Genomic DNA, 25,355 nt, shown 5'->3' on the forward strand with positions numbered 1-25,355 from the left:
GGTTAGTTATGAAATCTTAAAGCTCCAAAATCATCTCCTTTGATACCATGTCCCACATCCAGAGCACACTTATGGAAGAGTGGGACTCTAAGGCCTTTGGAAGTTCTGCCCTTGTGCCTTTGCAAACTCTGCCCTTGTGACTTTGCAGGATGCAGCCCCCATGGCCGCTCTCTTGGATTGGAGTTGAGTGCCTGAGGCTTTTCCAGGCTCAGGATACAAGCTGCTGTTGGCTGTACCATTGTGGGGGTCTGAAGAGTGGTGGCCTCCTTCTTACAGCTCCACTAGGTAGTACTCTAGTGGGGACTTTGTGTGGACGCTCCAACCCCACACTTTCCTTTCACACTGTCCTAGTAAAACATCTCTGTCGGTGGGGGACGGGGTCCACCCCTGCAGGAGGCTTCTGCCTGGGCTCCTAAGCCTTTCCATGCGTTCTCTGAAATATAGGTGGAAGCTACCAAGCCTCCTTCATTTTTGCATTCTGCACACCTACAGGCTTAACCTTATGTGGAAGTCACTAAGGCTTACAGCTTGAACCCTCTAGAGTGGCAGGTTGAGCTGTACCTGCGCCCCTTTGAGCCAAGGCTGTAGCCAGAGTAGGCCTGAATCAGGAAACAGTGTCCTCAGGCTGTGCAGGGCAGCGGGTGCCCTAGGAGTGGCTCCTGAAACTGTTCTTTCCTCCTAGGCTTCTGGGCCTGTGATGGGAGGGGCTACCTAGAAGATTTCTAAAATGCCTTCAAGGCCCTTTTTCCCATTGTCTTGGTTATTAGCACTTGGCTCCTTTGTTAGTCACACTAATCTCTTTAGCAAGTGAAGTGGTTGCTTTGCAGCCTGCTGGTATTCCTCTCCTGAAAATGCTTTTTCTTTCTTTACCACATGGCTAGTCTGCAAATTTTCCAATTTTTTATGCTCTGCTTCCCTTTTAATTACAAGTTCCAATCTTAAGTCATTTCTTTGTCTCCGCATTTGATTGTAGGTTGTTAGAAGCAGCCATACCACATCTTGAATGCTTTGCTGCTTAGAAATTTCTTCTGCCAGATACCCTAAGTCATCACTCTGAAGTTCAAACTCCCACAGATCCCTAGGGCCTGAACATAAAGCAGCCAAACTCTTTGCTATGGTGTAACATGGGTGACCTTTGTTGACCTCCGCTCTCCAATAAGTTCCTCATTTTTATCTGAGACCTCATCAGCCTGGACTTCATTGTCCATATTTCTATTAGCATTTTGGTCACAACCCTTTAACCAGTTTCTAAGAAATTTCAAACTTTCCCTCATCTTCCTGTCTTCTTCTGAACTCTCCAAACTCTTCTAACCTCTGTTACCCAGTTCAAAATCCACTTCCACATCTTTAGGTAACTTTATAGCAATGCCCCACTCCTTGGTACCAATTTTTTTGTATTAGTCTGTTTTTGCATTGCTATCAAAGAGTAAGTATTCCTTAGGCTGGGTAATTTATAAAGACAAGAGATTTAGTTGGCTCACAGTTCTGCAGACTGTACAGGAAGTGTGGCACTGGCATCTGCAGCTGGTGAGGGCCTCAGGAAGCTTACAATCATGGAGGAAGGCAAAGGGGGTGCAGATGTGTCACATGGTGAGAGTGGGAGAGAGAAGAGGGAGGTCTCAGACTCTTAATCATATCTCACACGAACTAACAGAGAGAATTCACTCATCACCAAGGGATGGCACTAAGCCATTCATGAGGGATTCATCCCCATGTTCCAATGCCTCCCATTAGGCTCTACCTCCAACATGGAGGTCACATTTCTTTTTTGTTTGTTTCGTTTTGTTTTATTCTTATTACTTGTATAATTGCAGAATGGAGGTCACATTTCAACATGAGATTTGGAGGGAATAAACATCCAAACTATGTCACCTTCTCATGCCAGGTGTCCTGTCTGTGGCCTCTGGATAGGGACATCACTCAGGGGGAATGATTTTGGTACCCTGGTGATATGGTTTGGCTGTGCCTCCACCAAAATCTCATCTTGAATTGTAATCCGCATGTGTCTAGGGAGAGAGCTGGTGGGAGGTGATTGCATCATGGGGGTGGTTTCACCCATACTATTCTTGTGATAGTGAGTTCTCACGAGATCTGATAGTTTTATAAGGGGTTCTTCCCCGTTTGCTCACACTGTCTCCTGCCTGCATGTGAAGAAGTTCCTTGCTTTCCCTTCACCTTCTGCTTTCCCTTCTGATTGTAAGTTTCCTGAGGTCTCCCCAGTCATGCAGAATTGTGAGTGAATTAAACCTCTTTCCTTTATAAATTACCCAGTCTCGGGTATTTCTTTATAGCAGTGTGGGGACAGACTGATACACCTGGCTCTCAGGACTCTTTTCTGAGGGCCCAACTCTGTGTCAAGCTCTTTATTGACTTATGAAATGTCACTCTTGCTATATGGATAGAGTATAGTATGACACTTAAAATGATGACTTGGGCATAGTGGCTTTGCCACTTGCTAGCTTTGTGACAATGGAGAAGTTGTCTGACTTCTCTGAACCTCAGTTCCTTCATATCTAAAAATGGCATAATAAGAAATCATTCTGGATTTGTCCAGGGCTGCAGTGAAGACTAACAGAGATATTAATGCCTGTACAGCGTTTGCTTATAACCTAGTAAGCCTTCAATAAATGTTAGCCCAACAAAAGAAAACAAACTGGGGAGGGGGAGAGTGAGGGCAGTTTACTTGATAGGCATTATTATTGAATTTTCTAAAAGATGAGTATAGGCCTGAGGTCATAGAACTGATAGACAGAAGGGACATGGTACCAATTTGGATCTGTCTGTTGCCACAGCTCATGTTGTTTCTGTTCTGTCTCTGTCTTTAGAGCAGGTGTCTGTGGGTCTGGAGCCCATGTGTGACCTGGCAGAGTTTATGCCCCACCCGGCCTTACAGCCATACCTGGTGCTAGTAGAGCTGTGTTACTCTCCTTGGTACATGGTGTCAGCCTGTTACAGTGTATCCTCCAGCTTCAATGGGCCTGGCCATGCTGGCCACTGGCAATGAGCTGCTGCCAGGACTGAAGAGCCCTCTGGGCACTGAGGGTCACAGTACAACACAACTCTCCTGCTTCCAGCCTCCAGAGGTCCTGATTTTGTTTTCCTTCTGTGATTCATACTGTTGGGAACACAGGGGCTTGGAAACTGCCCTTGCCTCAAGCAGGTGTACAAAGAAGAGCTTGATTTATTTTGTTTTTTAGCAGATTTATTGATAAATAATTTACCTGCCATATAAGTCACCCATTTAAAGTGTACAATTCAATGGCATTTAGTATATTCAGAGTTGTGCAACCATCATCACAAGCAATTTAAGAACAGTTTCATCACCCCATAGAGACACCTTGTACCCCTTAGCCATAATCATCTACCCCCACCCTCAGCCTCATACCTGCACCAGCCCTAGGCAACTGCAAATCTACTTTCTGTCTCTATAGATTTGCCTATTCTGAACATTTCATTTCATATAAGAAAATTATGCAGTATGCGCTTCTTTGTGACTGTTTCTTTCATTTAGCATAATGTTTTCAAGGTTCCTCCATGTTATAGCATGTGTTGGTTCTTCATTCCTTTTTATTGCCAAATAACATTCCATTGTATGACTATAGACATTCTTCTTTTTTTTTGTTGAAACAGGCCAGGCTGGAGTGCAATGGCGCAATGTCAGCTCACGGCAACCTCCGCATCATGGGTTCAATTGATTCTCCTGCCTCAGCCTCCTGAGTAGCTGGGATTACAGGCTTGCGCCACCACGCCTGGTTAATTTTTTGTATTTTTAGTGGAGACCAGTTTCACCGTGTTGGCCAGGCTGGTCTTGAAATCCTGACCTCAAGTGACTTGCCCGCCTCCGCTTCCCAAAGTGCTGGGATTACAGGCATGAGCCACTGCACCCTGCTGACTATACACATCTTATTTGGTGCATATTTGGGTTGTTTTCACCTCTTGGCTGTTACGAATAATGCTTTTGTGGGAACTTGTGTGCGTGTTTTTGTGTGGATATATGTTTTCATCTCTTGGATATATATAACTAGGAGTGGAATTGTTGAGTCATACTGTAACTCTATAACCTTTTGGGAAGCCTCCAGGCTATTTTTCAAGAAGTTGCATCCATTTTCCATTCTCCCAACCACCCCCCGGAGTGTGTGAGGGTTCTGGTTTCTTCACATTCTCACCAACACCTGTCTTTTTGATTTTAGCTCACCTTGTGGGTGTGAGGTCATGTCTTTGTCATTTTGCTTCGCATGTCCCTGATGGCTGATCATGCTGAACACCTTTCCATGTGCTTATTGGCTTTTAAAAAAAATATCTACTTGGACCTGCTATGGTTTGGATCTGTGCTCCCACCAAATCTCATATCGAATTGTAATCCCCAGTGTTGGAGATGGGGCCTGGTGGGAGGTACTTGAATCATGGGTCCAAATTCTCATGAATGGGTTAGCACCATTCCCTCAGTGCTGTTCTCCTGATAGTGAGTGAGTTATCGTGAGATCTTGTTTAAATGTGTGTAGCATCTCCTTGCTGTCTCTCTTCCTCCTGCTCTGGCCATATGAGTTCTTTGCTCCTCCTTTGCCTTCTGCCATCATTGAAAGCTCCGTGAGGCTTCCCCAGAAGCTGCTATGCTTCCTGTGTAGCCTGGAGAACCATGAGCCAATTAAACCTCTTTTCTTTAGAAATTATCCAGTCTCAGATATTTCTTTATAGCAATGTGAGAACAGACTAATACAAAATCCTTTGCTGATTTTTTTTTTTTTTTTTTTTTTTTTTGTGGAGACGAGGTCTCACTATGTTGCCCAGGTGGGTCTTGAATTCCTGGGCTCAAGTGATCCTCCCACCTTGGCCTCCCAAAGTACTGAGGTTACAGGCATGAGCCACCATGCTCTGCCAGGTTGCAAGGGTTCTTTACATATTCTCCATACAAGTCCCTTAGGCTGGTGTATTTTTAAGGATCTTTAGAAAGGTCATGCCATAACTTCCTTGTTCCTGTGTTTACTGGCTGAAGAATTGCATCAGAAACAAATCACTGGCTCTCATTCCACGAGGTGGAGCTGACACCCCTTGGAAGCACCAGCTGACATACATTCCTGGTGCTGGTGAAGACAGACAGGATCCTTTTGGCTCCCTTTCCCCTTTTCTCTCTCTTCAGCTTCACCGAAATCAGACAACCTCAAGTGCACAGAGTGGAGGGCACGCCAGGGTCCCCTGCAAGATTCTTTCAACCCCCACAGTCTCATCTGCCTCCAAGAGCTGGATATGTTTTCCTTTTCCTCCCCCACCCCCACGTCCTACTTTCTTTTGAAAACCACTATCCCAAGGAATACTTTGGAGAGTTATCCTGGCATGGCATGAAATGTCCTCTGGGTGGCAGCAAATCTGAGACAAAGGCCTGGGATTGGCAGCAGTGACCAGTGCCGAATCTCAGACAAAGAAAAGAACATTCTCTTCTCGCGGGCAGTTGCACGTGAAGCCGGGTTAGGTGGTCAGTTTGTTCTCCAGCTGAAGCCAAGAGTATCACGTAGTGAGACACGATCATGCTCTGGGGGAGGAAGGAAGGAATAGTGGCATCTTTTTGTCTCCAAGAAAGATTTTGGCAGCATCATTCAGTGTTTATTAAGTTCTAATGTTGAGCTAGGCATTGTACTAAGCATTTTATATTCCTTGTCTCATTAATCCTCACCATAATCTTATGGGTTAGGTACAGTGGATCCTTATTTTCCAAATGAGGAAAGCGAGCCCAAGTAGATTAACTTGCCAGCTATCACCCAGCTAGCAGGTGGCAGAACTGGGATTAAAACCCAGGCCATCTGACTTCAACACCTGCACGCTTAAATAACTCCTTGGTGCACAGAGAACCCAAGCTTTTGAATTCAAATCCTATGGATGTTCATTTTCACATTGCCGATTTCCATAGAAATTTGCATGAGATACAGCTGAACTGTGGAAGAAAGAGCCCCTAGCACGTGTTAGAAAACTGGCACTGAGATGTATTCCAGCACGCACAGGTTTTGAGCGACTTCGGTCAATTACATCATCCTTCTCTAAATTTCCTTATCGCACAATAGAGGTACAGATAGCATACCCACGTCATAGGGTTATTGTGAGGGTCAAATGAGATGATTGCTGTATGATTTGGAAACTCTAAAGTCTGAAAAGTCAGGGATTGTTATTCTTATTGCATTGTTCACTTAATTCAGGTCAAATCCTGTAATTAACAGCCATAAACTTAGAAAACAAGAGTTCTGAGTCTTAGCCAAGAAGCTTAGGGTTGGCTCACTGGTGAGCAATATTCAAGACAATAGACATGGGGTACCACCCAAGTGTTGGGTGCTTTGTACCTGGGTAATTCCAGAATCCTAGCCATCTCTCCCCACTCCCCAGCCACCAGCTTGAATCTTGGCTCTTTTGTCCTCTCCTACCCTCCCAATTTGTACTGACTGGGCTGGCTGAGCCTTTATCTTCTGCGTGACCCTTGGCGGGAGTGTATGGCTCTTTGTGGCAGAGATGGGATGTGTTCGCCAAATGTCCACACAGTAATTGGTTGAGTCAGTGAAATGTGAGCAAGAGTGACATGTGTTCCCTTTAGGCTGAGGCAGCAAAGAGCCAGTGCTCCTCTTCCACCTCTCCCTTCCTCTGTTGGAGGCCCCCTATCAGACGCAGGAGGGCCACTTGCCCCAAATTAGTCCATGACATGAGCAGGACATAAATCTTTGTTGTGATAAGCTACTGAAATTTGAGGGTTTATTTGTTCAGAGTGTAGCTTAGTGTTACTTTGATGAATGTATTCCTTGATATGAGTCTACAAAGAGGTGAGGAGGAAGACCTTATTCAAGGCAGTGCACCATGAATAAAGATATGACATGTTCAAGGGAGAAGGATAAAATTGGTGTAGACAGGACTGAGGTTTGTGTTCATAGGGACCTAGAAGATAGTGGCTAAGGTCACACACTTTGAGTTGTGGCTCTGCCATTGACTGGCTGTGTGCCTTGGACAAGTTCCTATCTCTGAGCCTTGGTTTCCTTCACTGTAAACTGTAGACAATAACAGCACCCAGACCATGGAATTATGAAGATTGAATGAGTACTTAGCTCAGGGTAAGTGCTGGATAATAATTAACCATGTTAAATATCAGTCATTGTTATAATAAGAGAGGGCTAGTAAACTGATTTCAGGACAAGAAAAAGGGCTTTCTATATTTATAGTAATCTGGAGCCTAGGGTGGTAAATATGAGAAGATGAGGAGATAGAGTGTTCTGAGGGCACTCAGAACCAATTCATCCACCTTTCATTGCATTCCTCTATCTGTCCATCCCTGCATCCATCCATCCATCCGCCCATCTCTCCATCCATCCATCCATCCATCCATCCATCCATCCATCCATCCATCAAACTAAACAATCAATAAATTGTTAATTTATTAATCTGTCAGGGAGTCTAACCAACAGGGAGACAGAGCCTGAAACACTAGGTTATGAGATAAATCTTTTATAGTCCTGTTGCCTCTTTAACAGGAGCTGGAAAAAAATAGAAAAGTCAGGAAGGGAGCCAACGCCAATGACGTCTCAATAGGAAGGGCAGCGACAGGAAACCAGCATCAAGGCTAAGTGCTTTTTCTTGGTGTGGGTTCTCTCTGTAGGAGGAGCTTGGTCAGGAGGGATGAGGGGATTCTCCATCCCAGGGCACCTTAGTCATGGAGTCTCTGGCTTTCACACTACCAGGCTTCTGGGCTGGTGGGAGGAGAGCAGGATGATGGAAAGTCAGGCTCTGCTCCGCTCAAGTGAAATCTTAGAGCCACAGTGAGTGGGAAATGTCACTATGTGCAGCCTCTCATGGCCTCTGCAGCAACACCCCTTGCAGACCCTTCGGTGTGTTTGGAGCTCCAGTGAACAGAGCTGTAAAGTCTGGGCAGAGTGAATGTGGTGGACTTTATGTGCTCAGTGTCCATTGCCCTGTCTCCTGATTGCTGAGCCCACTTTAAACCCATAGGTTCGGTGGGACTGATTCTATCTCTAGCTCCAGGAATGGGCAAGTGATGTATGTTTGATAAATTACAGTGTTGATTCTTCTAGGCCACAGTGATTGGCCCAGGGGTGGGCATGTGACCAAATTGGTCCCATGAGATTCTACTGGTAAGCCTTTTTTTCTTTTTTTCTCTGTAATAATTTTGGCATCTATTGGTGAACTTTTGTTTGAACTATTGGGGAACAGAATCTCTCTTTTTAAATAGTAGACTTATAGTTAGAAGGATATAACCTAGAGCTTTTGGAAGTTAGTAAGTATAGATAAAGCCTGCTTGAGAGTGAGGCTAACACAGCAAAACATAGTGTTGAGAGAAAGACAGAGGCCACATCCTAAAGCCATTGCATGTGAGACCCTGGGTCCCACCATACCTGAAGGCTGCTGACTTTTTCAGTTATTTGAGAGTCCTGACTGGTACACTGGCATGGTTTTCTAAAGAACATCTTTGGTTTTCTGAACACGATGAGATGGGGAATCTCGCCACTAGCATGCATATCCACCTTCCATCTTTCCTAGCTTCTACATTTTACAATGGACAAATTAGTCTGCACCAGTTTCAGAGCTGTGCTCCTGGGATAGATAAACAAACAGGACCTGGGCCTTATCATAGTCACAGTTTAGAAGGGGTGACAAACATAACTAGAACAGTTCAGCATAAGATGTACAGAGATAAAAACTAAGTGTCTTGGGAACTAAGAAGAGAAAGAAAGCCTGAATCTCAGAGGGAGAGGAGTGTCAATTAAAGCTATTTAAAGGAGATAATATTTATTTTTTCATTCAATAAGTATTTACTGAGTGCCATAAACTGTTCTAGGCACTGGAGATATAGGGGAGGCCACAGACAGATATGGTCCCTGACCTAAAGGAGCTGATAATCTATGGGAACAGGAGCGTCATATTTCTCAGAATAACCCTGGGGGCAAGGCAGGAACATGGTGCTATGAGAATAAATAACAAGGGAGCCAGACTTGACTTTGGGATCTATGGGAGGCTTCTCTGAAGATGAAATGCTTCAGTTGATAGTTGAAGGAGGAGCAGGAATTAACTAGGCCAAGTGGAATGGAATGAGTGTGGAGGTGGGGAAGCATCCTTAGCAGAGGAAACAGCACCTCCAAAGATTCTGTAGAGGGAAGGAGAAAAAAGTGCAAGGGAAGGAGCAAAAGGTGCAAAGAACTATTATAATAAGACCCATGTGTTTGGAGCACAGAGAGAGGAGAGGGTAAGAGATGAAGATGGAGAAACAGACAGGAGTCAGACTCTAAGGGCCTTAAAACCCATTGCCTTCCTATGGGTTTTTGTTCTGTCTTTGAACTGGATCTGGAAGGATAAGTGGGCAAATGGCACACCAAGAGGAAGAAATGGCATGTGCAAAGGCAAAGCTGTATGAGACTTAGAGATCATCCCATAGTTATGTGTGCCTGAAGTGCCAGGGAGCATCATGGGGCCAGACTGTAGAAGACCTTGTCTGCCCAGCTAAGGCTCATGACATTCTCTTGCTGGTTCTTGTCTTGACCTGCCCACCCCACACCCTGCCTGTTGATGACATATCTTTTTTCTAACACACCTCCATAACTCCTCCCCCTCTGAGTAGTATTTCAACTAACTCTTGATGCAAAATAAGCTATCCCTAAACTTAATGGCTTAAAACAACAATGATATATGCTTTCTCATTATTCTATGGGTCAGGAATTTGGGCAGGGTTCAGCTGGGTGGTTCTTCTGCTCTAGTCACTCACTCAGTTGCAAGCTGGGGCTGGGATGGAAAGCCTAAGAAAGCTTCATGCATGTATCTGTCACCTTGGTACTCTTCCACTTGGCTGTCCTATCTCTCTATGTGTCCCTGTCCATAGCTACCTTGGGCTTCCTTGCAGCATGGTGGACCCAAGGTAACTAGACTTTTACTTGGTGGCTAGCTTTCAAGAAAGAGGTAGCAGAGCTGCTAGTCCTCTTTGGTCTGGGTTCAGAATGGGCACAGTGTCATTTCTGTCATATTTCAGTCACTAGGGAAAATCACAAGGCCAATGCAAGTTGAAGGGGAGAAAAAAAAGACCTAACTTCTTGATGTGAGGAGTTGTGAGCAAGAGCAGGGAGGGAAGGAATCTATGGCACCATTTTTATATACTACTGACCACACCCAGAACCTTTCAAACTCCATCTCTACACCCACCAAGCAGGGTGACTACTGAGCCTACTCATTCCAGAACTCTGCTCTGAGATCTCTAGGTTAGTGAGATCTTTTTCCAGTTACCCGTCCTGCATGCTAATGTTGAGAAAACATGGATGAATCAGCGCCAGCTTTGCCATATGCTAGGTGGTGACTTTTGATGAGTTACTTAATTTAACTTTGCATAGGTTCAGCATGAATGAAATACCCTTTTGTGTGTGTGGGTGTATGTGTCAGAGACTTTTTTGGGTATAGCAATCGTTTTTGTGTATTTTCATACTCAGAGTAAAGCTTTGTTATTAATTTTACATAATCATCAAACAAGTAGAATGAATTATCTGGCTTTTTTTTTTTTTTTTTTTTTTGAGATGTGGCCTTGCTCTGTCACCCAGGCTGGAGTGCAGTGGCACTATCTGGGCTCACTGCAACCTCTGCCTCTTGGGTTCAAGCAATTATCCTGCCTCAGCCTCCCTAGAAGCTGGGACTACAGTTGTGCACCACCACACCCAGCTAACTTTTTGTATTTTTAGTAGAGACAGGGTTTCATCATGTTGGCCAGGCTGGTCTCAAACTCCTCACATCAAATGATCTATCCACCTTGGCCTCCCAAAGTGCTGGAATTACAGGCGTAAGCCACTGTGCCCGGCCTGATCTGGCTCTTAACCTGAGAAGTTAGGACTCATGATCCTTAGCTCCATGGCTTCCTCAACCCATATGTTTTAAAAATCACTCTGAGTATCATTTTTCTTAACTATAAATGGGATAATAACACCAACTTGGTATCACAGGCCTGTTGTGGGGATGAAATGAGAAGGTAGTCAGTACATTTCAGTGAATTTAAAAAAATCTTTAGAGACAGGGTCTAGTTCTGTTGCCCAGGCTGGAGTGCAGTGGCACAATCATAGATCACTGTAAACTCAAATTCCTGGGCTCAAGGTATCCTCCTGCCTCAGCCTTCTGACTAGCTAGGACTGCAGGCACATGCCACCACACCCGGCAATTTTTATTTTTATTTTTATAGAGACAAGATCTTGCTATGTTGCCCAGGCTAATTGCAATGATTAATAATGCTTTCCTTCCCCACAGGCCCATCCCCATCATCTCAGTGGACAGTGGTTTAGGTTGTCATTTGGTCTCCAGAATTTCCATTTCCATCAACAATCCTTTCCACTCATCAGCTCCTCACAGTTCTGCCCCCAGAACCTCGCTCGCACTAACATCTCCAGGTGGCCAAGAAATGACTTGAGCAAGAGGGATGGAGGCAGACAGAGGGTGTTATGGGATGAACTGTTCCCTATGCTCCCCAATTCACATATTGAGGTTCTAACTCCCAGTACCTCACACTGAGACTATATTTAGAGATAGAGTCTTTAAAGAGGTCATTGAATTAAAATGATATTATTAGGGTGGGCCCTGATCCAGTACTATTGGGGTCTTCCTAAGACGAGATTTGGGTATAGACCTGTACAGAGGGAAGAGGATGTGAAGACATGGAAAGACTGAGGCCTTCTACAAGCCAGAAAAAGGGGTCTGGGACAGATCTTTCCCTTATGGCCCTCAGAAAGAACCAATTTTGCTGACACCTTGATCTGGGACTTCTGGCCTCCAGAACTGTGAGAAAATAAATTTTTGTTGTTCAAGCCCTCTGTTCTGTGTTGCTTTGTTACGGCAGCACTAGCGAAGGAATACAGGGTGATAGCAAGAGGCACAGAAAGGCACCTGTGTCCCCCAGCAGTTCCCTGAGGCTGGGAGAGGGGCCCGTACTCTCCTGTCCTTGGACACAGGTGAGAGAGGGAGAGAAATAGGCCCTGGGAACAAAGAGCTCAGTCCTCCTGCTTCCTGCACCTGTCCTGGGATGTGGGCAGGTGAATGGTGACATCTCTCAAGCCAGGCTGGAGTCAAGACTTCCTGGGCTCTGATGTCCTGACCCTACCACCTCCTGGCTGTGTGAGTCTGGGAAAGTTACTTACCCTCTGTGTGTTTTACCTTTGTCATCACTACAATGGGAATCGTACGTGTACCTACCCTACTGAGTTGTGGAGATTACAGGACAGTGCCTGGCATACAGGTAAGACCAAAGAGGACTAGCAGCTTCACCACCTCTTTCTTGGAAGCCAGCCACCATGTAAAAGTCTACTTACGCTGGGCCCACCATGCTGTAAGGAAGCCCAAGGTGGCAATGGACAAGGAACATGGAGAGGGAGGGAGGCCAACTGGAAGAGCATCAAGGGCCGTGCTGTGTAAGGGCTAGTGAGTGTTGGGATTAATCCCATCCCAGAACCTCACTCTTAACATGGGAGGCACATTCCTGGCCTCCTGAGATTATGCTAAAGCTGGAATAGGACATGAGGTGTAAAGGAGTCTATAAATGTTAGTTCTTAAATTATTCACTTAGTTCAAGTCCTAGTTCTGCCACCCTTTTGAGCAGTCAGGTAACCTCTGGATTTTAGTTTGCCTTCTTGTATTTATTAAGGGCTCAGCCGACTCCTTGTGCCCCTGCCAGCCTCATGGAGTCCTTGTGAAATGCAAATGAGATAGTGATTTTGAAATTGCTTCATAGAACTGTAAAGCCCTGTAATAGAATGAATTTATACATACTCCCCAAAATACATTACTAAGAGCTAATATTTATAGTGTGCTTACCATTATTTGGCATTCTTCTAAGTGTCTTACACACATTTCTCATTTAGTGTTTACAACAACTCTGGGCTGGATCCTATTATTTCCCATTTTATAGATGAGAAAACTGAGGATGAGGAGGTTCAGTAACTTGCCCAGGGTTACCAGTAAGCAGGGGAGCTGGGATTGCATCCTTGAGTCGAATCAGGGTTCACACCCTCAATCACACGGCCAGTGCTGTCCCGTGGAACGTACTGTGATGATGGAGATGCTCTGTAGCTGCCCTGTCCAATACAGTAGCCTTGCTGAGCACTTGAAATTGCCTAGTGTGACAGAGAAATGGAATTTTAAATCTAATTTAATTTTAATTGATTGAAATTGAAATTTAAACTGCTCCGTGTGGCTTGTAGCTACTGTATCAGATAAGCACAGCTTTAGGTACCCTGCCTCCATATTTATGTGCAAAAGCTAAATTTCAGAGAGCATGCAGGTGAGAAAACAGAAAATTGTCCAGGTCCTCACAGCTACCAGCCACAAAGCTGGGACCCCAACTTTGCTCTTGGCATTGATTCCAGGCTTCAAGCCAGACCTGACTCTTCCTTGATGAACCAGTAAAGAATAGGCTATAACTCCCCATACCCGAGAAGCCACAAAAGTCAGGGGATTTTTCCCATGGCAAGGATCAGAATCTCTGGGTTCCCGAGGGGAAGTGGCCACAGTGGTTGAGGGTCCCTCCCTTGTTCTGCTGCTCTCCTCGCTCCCTCCATCGCCAGGCCCTGAGCTCTGCTTCCCCTGCAAGGCAGAGAGAGGATGGAAGGGAAGCTGAGGCCACGCATGCCTGCATTTCCTCTCTGAGCTGGAAGCTGAGCTGGCAGGCATTCAAGGTTTAATTAGCTGAAATAACTGCACATAATAATCTTTAAAATGATAGTGGTTAGAGCTCAGGCCTCACTGCTTCTGATTATTCAGCTGCCCTGCGTGAGTGTCCTGTTGCCAGCTCAGCCGTGCCAATGAAGCTGCCAGGCTGAGTGGGATGATTCTGGCGTGCCCTGTTGAAGCAGTCCTCCTGCCATTCATTTGTTGTGTGATGGGAGAGGTGAGGCTCAGTGTCTTCGGGGCTCAGCTCTGCATCTGTGTGGTGGAGATTGTACCCATCAAGCAGAAGGGTACAAGAGGAGTCAGCTAGAGACTTCACAAGCCATCAAATACTCCCAAATAACAACCAGCTGTGTGAATGTCACAGATAAGGGGACACTGGCTTTTGCTGCTCAGTGACCATGAGCATGACACGTCGTGTCTGTAAGCCTGTTTCCTTCTCTGGAAAATGGGAAGCGCTCACTTTTCAAGGTTGTCCTGGAGGATATATATATATATATATATACACACACACACACACACACACACACACATACATACACAACACTTAGTCTAAGGGCCTGGCATATAGTAAATGCTCAACAATTAGTACCTTCTTCTCTTTTGGTTTTCTCTGCTCTTTCTGCTGTATCTTTGTAAACTTTCCTACTGCAGAATGAGAGGGAAGGACTTTGTCAGCAGGTTGAAAGGGGCTGATGCCCCAGAAACAGTTCTTTCCCCAATGCCTGCCAACACTTTCTCTAAGGGACACAGATTTTAGCAAGTGTTGGGGCCTGTGGGGTAGAGGCAGTGGGTGGGACCCCTGTGAGGACAAGTTGTGTGTGTTCTTCCCTCCTGGAAACCCCTAGCAAGGGAGAGGCCTCCAAAGCTAACAGATTACTTTTTGTAGTAAAATTATTAGGTTGAACCATAGGAAATTACCTTTTTTTCCACCATTTTATTTATTTATTTTTTAACATTTATTTTACGTTCAGGGGAACGTGTGTAGGATGTGCAGGTTTGTGACATAGGCAAATTTGTGTCATGGGGTTGTTGTACAGATTATTTCATCACCCAGGTATTAAGCCTAGTGTCCATTAGTTATTTTTCCTAGTCCTCTCCCTCCTCTTACCCTCCATCCTCTGAAAGGTCACAGTGTGCATTGTTCCCCTCTATGTGTCTACGTGTTCTCATCATCTAGTTCCCACTTACAAGTGAGAGCATGCGATATTTGGTTTTCTGTTCCTGCATTAGTTTGCTAAGGATAATGGCTGCCAGCTCCATCCATGTTCCTGCAAAGAACATGATCTCATTCTTTTTTATGGCTGCATAGTATTCCATGATGTATATGTGCCACATTTTCTTTATCCAGTCTATCATTGATGGGCAGGTAGGTTGATTCCATGTCTTTGCTATTGTGAATAGTGCTACAATGAACATACACATGCATGTCTCTTTATAATAGAACCATTTATATTTCTTTGAGTATATACCCAGTAATTGGATTGCTGGGTCGAATTGTTGGTGGTGGAATTTGGGAGCAGGCCCAAGCAAGTGGCTCAAGGGCCCCAGTTACAGAATTTTCTGGGGTTTCAATACCCTCTAGAGGTTTCCCATTGGTTACTGGGTGCAAGCCCTATGTAAATGAAGAGGATGAAGTTAAATTACAAAGTCATTTACTGGGTGTATGCCCTATATAAATGAAGACAATATTTCTTGTCATAGCTCAGGTGTTTCCATTTGATTTAGTGCTAGGAAGTCCTTAGGTTCCCTGCCTCCAGGCCCTATTCTATTACCTCATTTCCCCTCTGAAAGATGTGATCCCCATAAATCTTTATGGGAGGTAGAGGGATTGATGGTCTTTCTTCTGTAACTGCTTCGTGTTGGCTTGGGGTGTAGTCCCTACCTATTGGGAATCACAGAACTCTCGCCCTACTCTGTCTAGTGGAAACAGGGTACATTCTTGATGGCGGGGGGTAACGTCTTCACTTGGAACTTGCTGGAAACCTTGTCGCATGACTGTCTGTAGCTTGATGGTCTCTAGGGAAGAGGATGTGAATTTGGTTAAAAGATTGAATGGGAATATTGGGGGTGGATACTGATGCAGTCAAGAATATTTGTTACAGAGATGAAACATTCTGCTTAATTACTACAAAGGAAGTAATTCCATCTGTTTGGAAGGGGGCAATATAAAAATGGCCACTATTATCCAGAGCAGGTGATCTCTCCTTCCATGTTTTAACAAGTGCCTTATCTCCTGGCCTGATTTTGGGTTGCTGGGATTGGGCAAGACTCAGCTGTTGTTTCATGTGCATATTCCTAAGTTAGGTTACAGTTTGTTCACAAGTTCTCAAATATAGAAGTACAGAGTCCTTCTCAGGCCATGGAATGCAGAGCTTTTAATCACAAAAGCTTTTAGGACTCAGGAAGGACAAGGCAGCCATTCTGGTTCTCCATGAGTCCATGCTTAACACTGAATTTACGTCCTCTTGAATACCAATTGTTTCTCCAGTTTAGGTGCATAGCATTGATAACTAATGGGTTATTATAGGTAATTTGACTTAGCCCATGAAGTTCATTCAAATTGTGTATCTAAACAATTTCAGTATCAGCTGATTTTGCATGCAAATCTGGCAATGTATTTTCTCGGTATTCATTTAATTTTGGGTTAGTAGTTTTATCCAAGGAAATTTGATTATGTCTGTGGTCTACAGTAACTTAACATAATAAGCATTATAACTGATAGTATATACTCAGACATAATTAGAATTTTAGAAATCCCATACAATTTTGTAACGTATATTAATATTCACTAAAATATAACTTGAAAAAGATTAAACTTTTTTTTAAAAATTTTGACAATGCTTCCCATGTAACTAAACATGTCAAATAATCCTGTTTACCTCTCTTTCAGATGCTTCAGGGGCCCTCTGTAGCATCCCAAAGTTAGATTTCAGAAATGACAATTTTAAAGCTGAAGTTTGATTTTGGAAAGTCTATTAAATATGTTAAAGGTTTACAAAATTTACACTCCTATTTCTTCTTATAATCTTTTACCATTCATTCAACCAGTTTGCAGAGAGATGGGGCAGAAGTCTGACTGGTAAGAAATTCTTACCTCATTGGTGGCATGTCAGGTTCTGGGTTCTCTTTCCCTGAGTGGCCCTAGCAACCCTGCTCAACTGTATGCAAACAAATGCATTGCCATGAATTTAGAATATTCACAAATAATTTACAAATTTTGGAGAAATCAGGCAGAGAGAGAAATATGACTCAAATGCTCTTTACAAATGTATGCTCAACACACTTAAAGTATCAGGAAGCCTAATATCCAAAAAGTTAGTTTAAGGTTTAAGAAAAAGCTACTATGCTCCATCAGTTCTTGGAGGCCAGACAAAGATAGCTTAGGAATTCCAGATAAATGAAACAAATGATTACTTGCTAGAAATGCATGGGAAACAAAGTAACTATTCACATAACCAAATAAAATCCTTCCGCTAGAAACTAAAAAAGCATCATGGCTAGCTGGGCACAGTAGCTCATGCCTGTAATCCCAGCACTTTGGGAGGCTGAGGTGGGCGGGTCACCTGAGGTCAGGAGTTCGAGATCAGCCTGGGCAACATAGTGAAACGCCGTCTCTACTAAAAGTACAAAAAATTAGCTGGGCGTGATGGCAGATGCCTGTAATCCCAGCTACTAGGGAGGCTGAGGCAGGAGAATCACTTGAACCTGGGAGGCAGAGGTTGTAGTGAGCCAAGATTGTGCTATTGCACTCCAGCCTGGGCAATAAGAGCAAAACTCTGTCTTAAAAAAAAAAAAAAAAAAAAAAGGGCATCATGGCTTTATATATCTCCATACATAAGCAAAGCCCAGAGGAGGATAAATAGCAAACAAAAGAAAATTAGCAGCAAAAACAAATAAACAGAAAACCAACCATAAATTTTTCCTACTCAATCTACCCTGGAAGTTACATTGTTACCCAGATCCCCTAAAAACCCACATAATGCATATTTTATTCCTGATACACAATTTAATATCCTTAAGTCCACTAATATCAACATACATCCTGTGCAATCAAGAAATTCACTCTAGGCACATGACCAGTAAGTACTCCAGTGCCAGCACTATCCATGAAAAACAGTAAACATAGTGTGAAGCAAGCAGGTATGTGAAATTTGACTCCATGCTAAATCCAGCTCCATGCTTAATTATATCAAAAAAAGAATTGCCAAACAGCCGATTTATTTCTTTACAATATTTCTTATTTTTCTTTAATCAAGACTAAGAGTTTAAACTATGAAAATGTTGATTAGTCAAATATCTCCAATTCTTTATGAGGTTTTAAGGAATATTTTATTATCTAAACTTTTCCCCCAAGTTTAGAAACATATTGCCTCATATCACAACCCCTTCTTAACTGGAAATAACCCAGATATTCCATGAGCATCAAAAATAATTTTAAGATTTTAATTTACACAAAAATTTACCTAAAATATCTTATTTACTGTACTCAATTCTTTCATTTTTAACAGTTCATCTAGATTACTTCTGTAAGCTGAGCTATTAGACAGTATTACTGTTTTGAATAGCCAGGGAACATCAGGTGCTCCCCTAAACCTAAATAAGAGCCTCAAAGTTAAATACATAGGTATTTTTGCCAATAACTCAGAAGATTTAGCTACCAACATTAAATTACTCTCATTTGTCAGAAAAAGGCATGCAAACCAAGAACATTTTGTCTTGGCTGGGTTATAGCTTTATAACCTTCTATGCCAAATCCTGACACCTCAATATATCTAGCAGAGACAAATATAAAATCCAGACAGAAATGTATGCTGACAATTCTTTTTTTTTTTTTTTAAAGATGAAATTTCACTCTTGTTGCCTAGGCTAGAGTGCAATGGCGCGATTTGGCTCACTGCAACCTCCACCTCCTGAGTTCAAGTGATTCTCCTGCCTCAGCCTCCCATGTAGTTGGGATTACAGGCATGTGCCACCACAGCTGGCTAATTTTGTATTTTTAGTAGAGATGGGGTTTCTCCATTTTGGTCAGGCTAGTCTTGAACTCCTGACCTCAGGTGATCTGCCTGCCTTGGCCTCCCAAAGTGCTGGGATTACAGGTATGAGCCACTGCACGTGGCCATGTGCTGACAATTCTGAAGGCATTTCTATTTTTATTTTACCAATAATTTCAAAACCATCTTGTTTAGTAAAGTTATACTTAAGTCATGTGCACTCAAAAATTGCTTAGACTTAATTTATAAGCGCTTTTTTACTTGTAAGCCAATTTAGTAGACACAATATACAACAATAAGTGTACATACAAATAAACACATCTAGACATATGTACACACACATAAATGAAGATCCAATAGCTTTTATTTTGGAACCCTAGCCATGAGATAGCAATACAAACTCATCAGTTATACTTTATTTGCCCCAGTAGGTAATCCAATGAAGGCTGTGAAGCAAAATTTTGGGTACAGCAGTTTCCATGGCCATTTGATTTTTAAAGGCCAAAGTCCCCAGACTCCAAAGAATACTGGGGTCAAATAGCACCACAGGAGAGCATCACGTACTAACCAGGCCTGACCCTGCTTAGAACAGCAGCACAAGAGCCTAGCTATTGCAACGCCAACCTACTTTCCCCATTCAACAGCAAACTACAGATTCCAAACAATATTGGGGGCAATACTGCGAGAGAAAATTCTAGGGGGGGCTCAGTACTAGGCCTCAGAACCTCTGCTAGGGGCATCCCCTTTGCAGAGTTTGAGGTCCAGGGGATCCCCTGGGGTGTCCCCTGTTTGGTGTCCAATCTTAGAGTTTCAGACATCTCTGACCTTAGGTGGGCACTGGTGCCGCTTTGCATATTTTCCCTCCAGAGGCGATGACCTACTGTGAACTTTCCTTTTGTCCCTGGATGAAGACCTTGACTTCCAGCATCCTTATAATTTGATACGGCCACATTTTCCCATGCTTCCTGTTCCATGAACTTTCATGTCCGTGAAGCCCACCCACTGGACGCGGGGTAGGTTTCTTTTGTCCTTAGTGAGATGAGTAGAGGAAGGGAAGAATTTAGCATAAGAAAAGGTTTAAGTCGCCTGAAACATATGTGAATTTGCCTGAATGAGCGGAGCCACGCGTAGGGATCAGGGACCACAACCAAAAAAGATAGAAAATAGTCCTTCCCTCTCCAATCAGGGCAACTATCCCCATTTACTCCTTGGTCTTCAGGCAACACCGGAGAGTGGCCCTGGCCAGTCACCCTCAATTGCCGAGGAGCTGCTAGGAAGTGACCACTGAAAGACTGAAAGAGAAAGAGAAAAAAAAGGGAAAAAGACACAGGCCTCTTACCTGAACCAAGTGGTGGCAGTTAGGCGCCTCCACACGGAAACTCCTCGGTTTCACCGGAGAGTGGCCACGGCCAGAAACCTGCAGTTGCCTCTGTGTTTAGGAACTGTCCACCAAGGGTCCCAAGTTGGAAAGAAAAAGAGAGAAAGAGAGAGAGAGAGAAAAAAAAAAAAAAAAGAGAGAGAGATTCCCCTGTATGGAGTAGAAAGGAAAAGGGAAAGGAGAAAAATAAATCCCAGACTTTGGGCTTACTTCCTGGCTGGCTGGCCAAAATATGTTACCGGTGGATGGTGTCCAGATTCTTGGCATTTTGAACAAAGAATTGGACAAAACCCACAAACAAAGCAAGGAAAGAATGAAGTAACAAAGGCTGAGATTTATTACAAATGAAAGCACACTCCACAGGGTGGGAGCGGGCCTGAGCAAGCGGCTCAAGGGTCCCAGTTACAAAATTTTCTGGGGTTTCAATACCCTGTAGAGGTTTCCCATTGGTTACTTGGTGTATACCTGATGTAAATAAAAAGGATGAAGTAGGCTGGGCACGGCAGTTCACGCCTGTAATCCCAGCACTTTGGGAGGCTGAGGCGGGTGGATCACAACGTCAAGAGATCGAGACCATCCTGGCCAATATGGTGAAACCCTGTCTCTACTAAAAATACAAAAATTAGCTGGGCATGGTGGCATGTACCTGTAGTAGTCCCAGCTACTCGGGAGGCTGAGGCAGGAGAATTGCTTGAACCTGGGAGGCGGAGGTTTCAATGAGCAGAGATCATGCCACTGCACTCTAACCTGACGAAAGAGCAAGACTTCATCTCAAAAACAAAACAAAACAAAACCAAAAGAGGATGAAGTGAAGTTACAAAGTCATGTGTACACCTTATGTAAATGAAAAGCATAAAGTTACAAAGTCATTTACTGGGTGTATGCCCTACGTAAATGAAGAGAATGTTTTCTGTCATAGCCGAATGGGTCTCTGATTTAGTTCTACGAAGCTCTTAGGTTTCCTGGCTCCAGGTCCTATGCTCCTGCCTCAGAGTGGCATGTGTCTCTTTAGGTCTTTGAGGAATCACCTCACTGTCTTCCACAATGGCCGAACTAATTTACACTCCCACCAACAGCATGAAAGAGTTCCTTTTCTCTGCAACCTTGCCAGCATCTGTTATTTTTGACTTTTTAATCATCACCATCCTGACTGGTGTGACATGGCATTTCATTGTGGTTTTGATTTGCATTTCTCTATTGAGGAGTGATGTTGAGCTTTTATTCATATGATTGTTGGGAAAGTGCCATTTTTCTAGGTCAAAGTTGGATGAATGTAGACAAGTCTTCTAATGTAAATATGTGTACTACACTTGGTTTTAATTAATTAGTTCAGTCTGCATTAGGGGATGTGCTGCTTCTATGGACCTATTTAACAACATGAGAAAAAGGTATACATATTTTAATAATGAGATTTCAATAGCCATTCAAAACACAATAGGAGAGAGACTATCAGGCAGGATGTAACTAATTGCCATGTAATCAATAAGAAAATGATTGGTGTAGGAGTTGAGAGGAAGGAGAGGGTGTGCCAGAGTAAGTGGGGTGATGGGTTAGTGGACGGAGGCGCGGTTTGAGTTGTGTGTAGAAGGAAGGTTAGCAGCTTAGACAGGCAGAGAGGGGTCAGAACAATGCTCTTGGCAGAGAGAAACAGCAAGACCAAGGTCTGGGGACTAAATCACCAGGTCAGGGAGACCACGTCTGTGTAAACATTTCTGCATCACACACACTTCCTGTCACAGAGCAGGCACCAGTACATATTGGATAAAAGAGTACATGAATGAATGAATGAACACATGAAAAGGGTGTGGAGGTGAGTGAGCAAATTGGTCATTTGTGGGGTAATGGGAGGCAAGGCTGAAATGACTGGCCATGGAGGGTTGTGAGTGCAGATGAAGGAGTTTGGATCTGACTCAGAGGGAATAGGAGTTCCCCTCTATGAATTCAAGAAATACATATTCTGTGTAAAGCCAGATTCTAGAGGTTAGAGAAGGGCCATCTAGGATTTCATAATTTGCTGATTTTAAGTTGATGTGATCCTGGAAAATGAGGCCATTCTGTATAAGTTGGGATAAGTTAGATTATGTTGCAATCACAAATAACTCTTGAATTCCAGTGGCTTAAAGCAACCAAATGTATCTCTTGCTCCCTCTACATCTCCACCCAGGTCAGCTGTAGCACTACCCCATGACATCTTGGCTGATCGGTAGCCTGTATGTGGGGCATTACTGGGTTTTGTTTTGTTTTGAGACAATATCTTGCTCTGTTGTCCAAGCTGGAGAGCAGTGGCACCATCATGGCACTGCAACCTTATCCTCCAGGCTCAAGTGATCCTCCCACCTCAGCCTCCCAACTAGCTGGGGCTACAGGTGCACACCACCATGCCTAGATAATTTTGTATTTTTTATAAAGACAGGGTCTCACTATATTGCCTAGGCTGGTCTTGAATTCCTGGGCTCAAGCAATCCTAGCTGTGGCCTCCCAAAGTGCTGGGATTACAGGCATGAGCCACCGCACCCGGCCTATTTTTTAACTTTTACTTTAGGCTCAGGGATACAGGTGCAGGTTTGTTATACAGATAAACTGCATGTCATGAGGGTTTGGTGTAAAGATAATTTCATCACCTGGGTAATAAGCATAGTACCTGACAGGTGTTTTTTTCTGATCCTCTCCCTCCTCCCACCCAGTGTCTGTCATTCTCCCCCTAGTGTCCATGTGTTCTCTCTGTTTAGCTCCCACTTACAAGTGAGAACATGTGGTATTTGGTTTTCTGTTCCTGTGGTAGTTTGCTTAGGAATAGTGACCTTCAGCTCCATCCATCTTGCTGCAAAGGACATGATCTCGTTCTTATTTATGGTTGCATAGTATTCCATGGTATAGATGTACCACATTTTCTTTTTCCAGCCTACTGTTGAGGGGCATTTGGGTTTATTCCATGTCTTTGCTATTGTGAGTAGCTCCAATGAATATACGCAGCTATGTGTTTTTATAGTAGAATGATTTATATTCCTTTGGGTACATACCCAATAATTCTGTTTTAAATTTTTTGAGAAGTCATCACACTGCTTTTCACAATGGCTGAAAAAATGCTCAGCATCACTAGTCATTAAAGAAATGCAAATCAAAACCACATTGAGATATCATCTCATACCAGTCAGAATTAAAAAGTAAAAAACTGGCAGATGCTGGGAAGATTGCTGAGAAAAGGGAATGCTTATACACTGTTGGTGGGAGTGTAAAGTGTACAATTCAATTTTTTTTTAAAGAATACTCAGAGGTGGCCGGACGTGGTAGCTCACACCTGTAATCCTAGCATTTCAGGAGGCCAAGGTGGGTGGATCACAAGGTCAGGAAATCGGGACCATCCTGGCTAACACGGTGAAACCCCGTCTCTATTAAAAACACAAAAAATTAGCTGGACGCAGTGGTGGGCGTCTGTAGTCCCAGCTACTAGGGAGACTGAGGCAGGAGAATGGCGTGAACCTGGGAGGTGGAGCTTGCAGTGAGCCGAGATTGCACCATTGCAGTCTGCCCTGGGCAAAAGAGTGAGACTCCATCAAAAAAAAAAAAAAAAAAAAAAAAAGAAAAAAGAAAAAAGAAAAAAAGGACTACTCAGAGGTATGTACTCATCACTATAATAAATTTTAGAGCATTTTTATCACCCTGCAAAAATAACCCCATGCCCATTAGCAGTAACTGCCCTTTTCACCTCCCCTTCTTCCTGCCCAGCCCTAGGCAACCACTAATATGCTTTTTAAAAATAGATTTGTCTATTTTGGACATTTCCTATAAATTGAATCATACAGCATGTGGTTCTTTGTGACTGGCTTATTTCACCTAGCACAATGTTTTCAAGGATCATCCATGTTGTAGCAGGTATTAGTACTTCATTCCTTGTTATTGTCAAATAATATTTCATTGTGTGGATATGTCACATTTCTGTTGATAGGCCTTTGAGTTGTTTCCCCCTTTTGGCTACTATGAATAATGCTTCTATGAACATATATGTATACATTTTTGTCTGAACACATGTTTTCATTTTTCTTGGTGTTGTAGTCTGTTGGGCTGCTATAACAAAAATACTATAGACTAGGTGGCTTATAAGCAGAAAATATTTATTTACCACAGTTCTGGTGGCTTGAAAGTCGAGGATCAAGGGCACTGACAGATTTGGTGTCTGCTGAGGGCTTGTTCCTCATAGATGGTGTCACTTGCTGTGTCCTTTCACAGTGGAAGGGGCAAGACAGCTCTCTGGGGCTTATTTTGTAACAGTACTAATCCCATTAACAGGAGCTCCTACCTCATGATCTAATCACCTCCCAAAGGCCCCACCTCCTAATACTATCATCTCGGGGGTTAGGATTTCAACATATGAATTTTGAGGGGACATAAACATCCAGATAATAGAAGCTGGGTATACACCTAGGAGTGGAATTGCTGGGTCATACGGTAACTCATTTGGGGGAACTGCCAGATAGTTTTCCATAGCAGCTGTACCATTTTACGTTTCCACTAGCAGTGTTATGAGGGTTCCTTTTTCTCCATCTTCACCAACACTTCTTATTGTCTGTAGTTCTGATTATAGTCATCCTACCGGGTATGAAATAGTATCTCACTGTGGCTTTGCTTTGCATTTTCCTGATAGCTAATGATGTTGAGCCTCTTTTCACATGCTTATTGGCCATTTGTATATCTTCTTTGGATAAAAGTCTTTTCAGATTCTTTGCCCATTTAAAAGTTGGCTTGTTAGTCTTTTTTTACTGTTTTTGCTGGATATAGGATTCTTAGTTGACCATTTTTTTTTTTTCCTTTTAGCACTTTGTATGTAATCCTACTGCATTCTGGTACCTAGTGTGTCTGATAGTTGACTGTTAATGTTATCAGGGTTGTCTTCTAGCTGACTGTTTCATGTGTCTATGTGAAGAGATCACCAACAGGCTTTGTGTGATCAACATGGCTGTTTATTTCAGCTGGGTGCCGGCGGGCTGAGTCTGAAAAAGGAGTCAGCAAAGGTGGTGGATTATCATGAGTTCTTACAGGTTTTGGGATAGGCGGTGGAGTTAAGAGCAATGTTTTGGGGGCAGGGGGTGGATCTCACAAAGTACATTCTCAAGGGTGGGGAGAATTACAAATAAACTTCTTAAGGGTAGGGGAGATTATAAAGCACATTGATCAGTTAGGGTGGAGCAGGAACAGATCACAACGGTGGAATGTCATCAGTTAAGCTATTTTCACTTCTGTGGATCTTCAGTTGCTTCAGGCCATCTGGATGTATACGTGCAGGTCACTGGGGATATGATGGCTTAGCTTGGGCTCAGAGG

General features: G+C 43.4%; 2 long non-coding RNA genes across 2 annotated transcripts in view; one reads left to right on the top strand and one right to left on the bottom strand.

Moving 5' to 3' along the window:
- Window positions 1-25,355, top strand: part of LOC141408446 (uncharacterized) — a 49,762-nt gene that overhangs the window by 14,062 nt on the left and 10,345 nt on the right. The gene's annotated exons all lie outside the window — the stretch shown is intronic.
- On the bottom strand, window positions 3,181-20,130 carry LOC141408398 (uncharacterized). Its single transcript, XR_012422756.1, has 2 exons — window positions 19,999-20,130; window positions 3,181-5,527 (listed from the first exon to the last, which is right to left on the bottom strand). It is a non-coding gene; the product is annotated as an uncharacterized lncRNA (long non-coding RNA).

This window comes from Macaca fascicularis, chromosome 14 (genome assembly GCF_037993035.2).
Source record: "Macaca fascicularis isolate 582-1 chromosome 14, T2T-MFA8v1.1".
Lineage (NCBI taxonomy): Eukaryota > Metazoa > Chordata > Mammalia > Primates > Cercopithecidae > Macaca > Macaca fascicularis.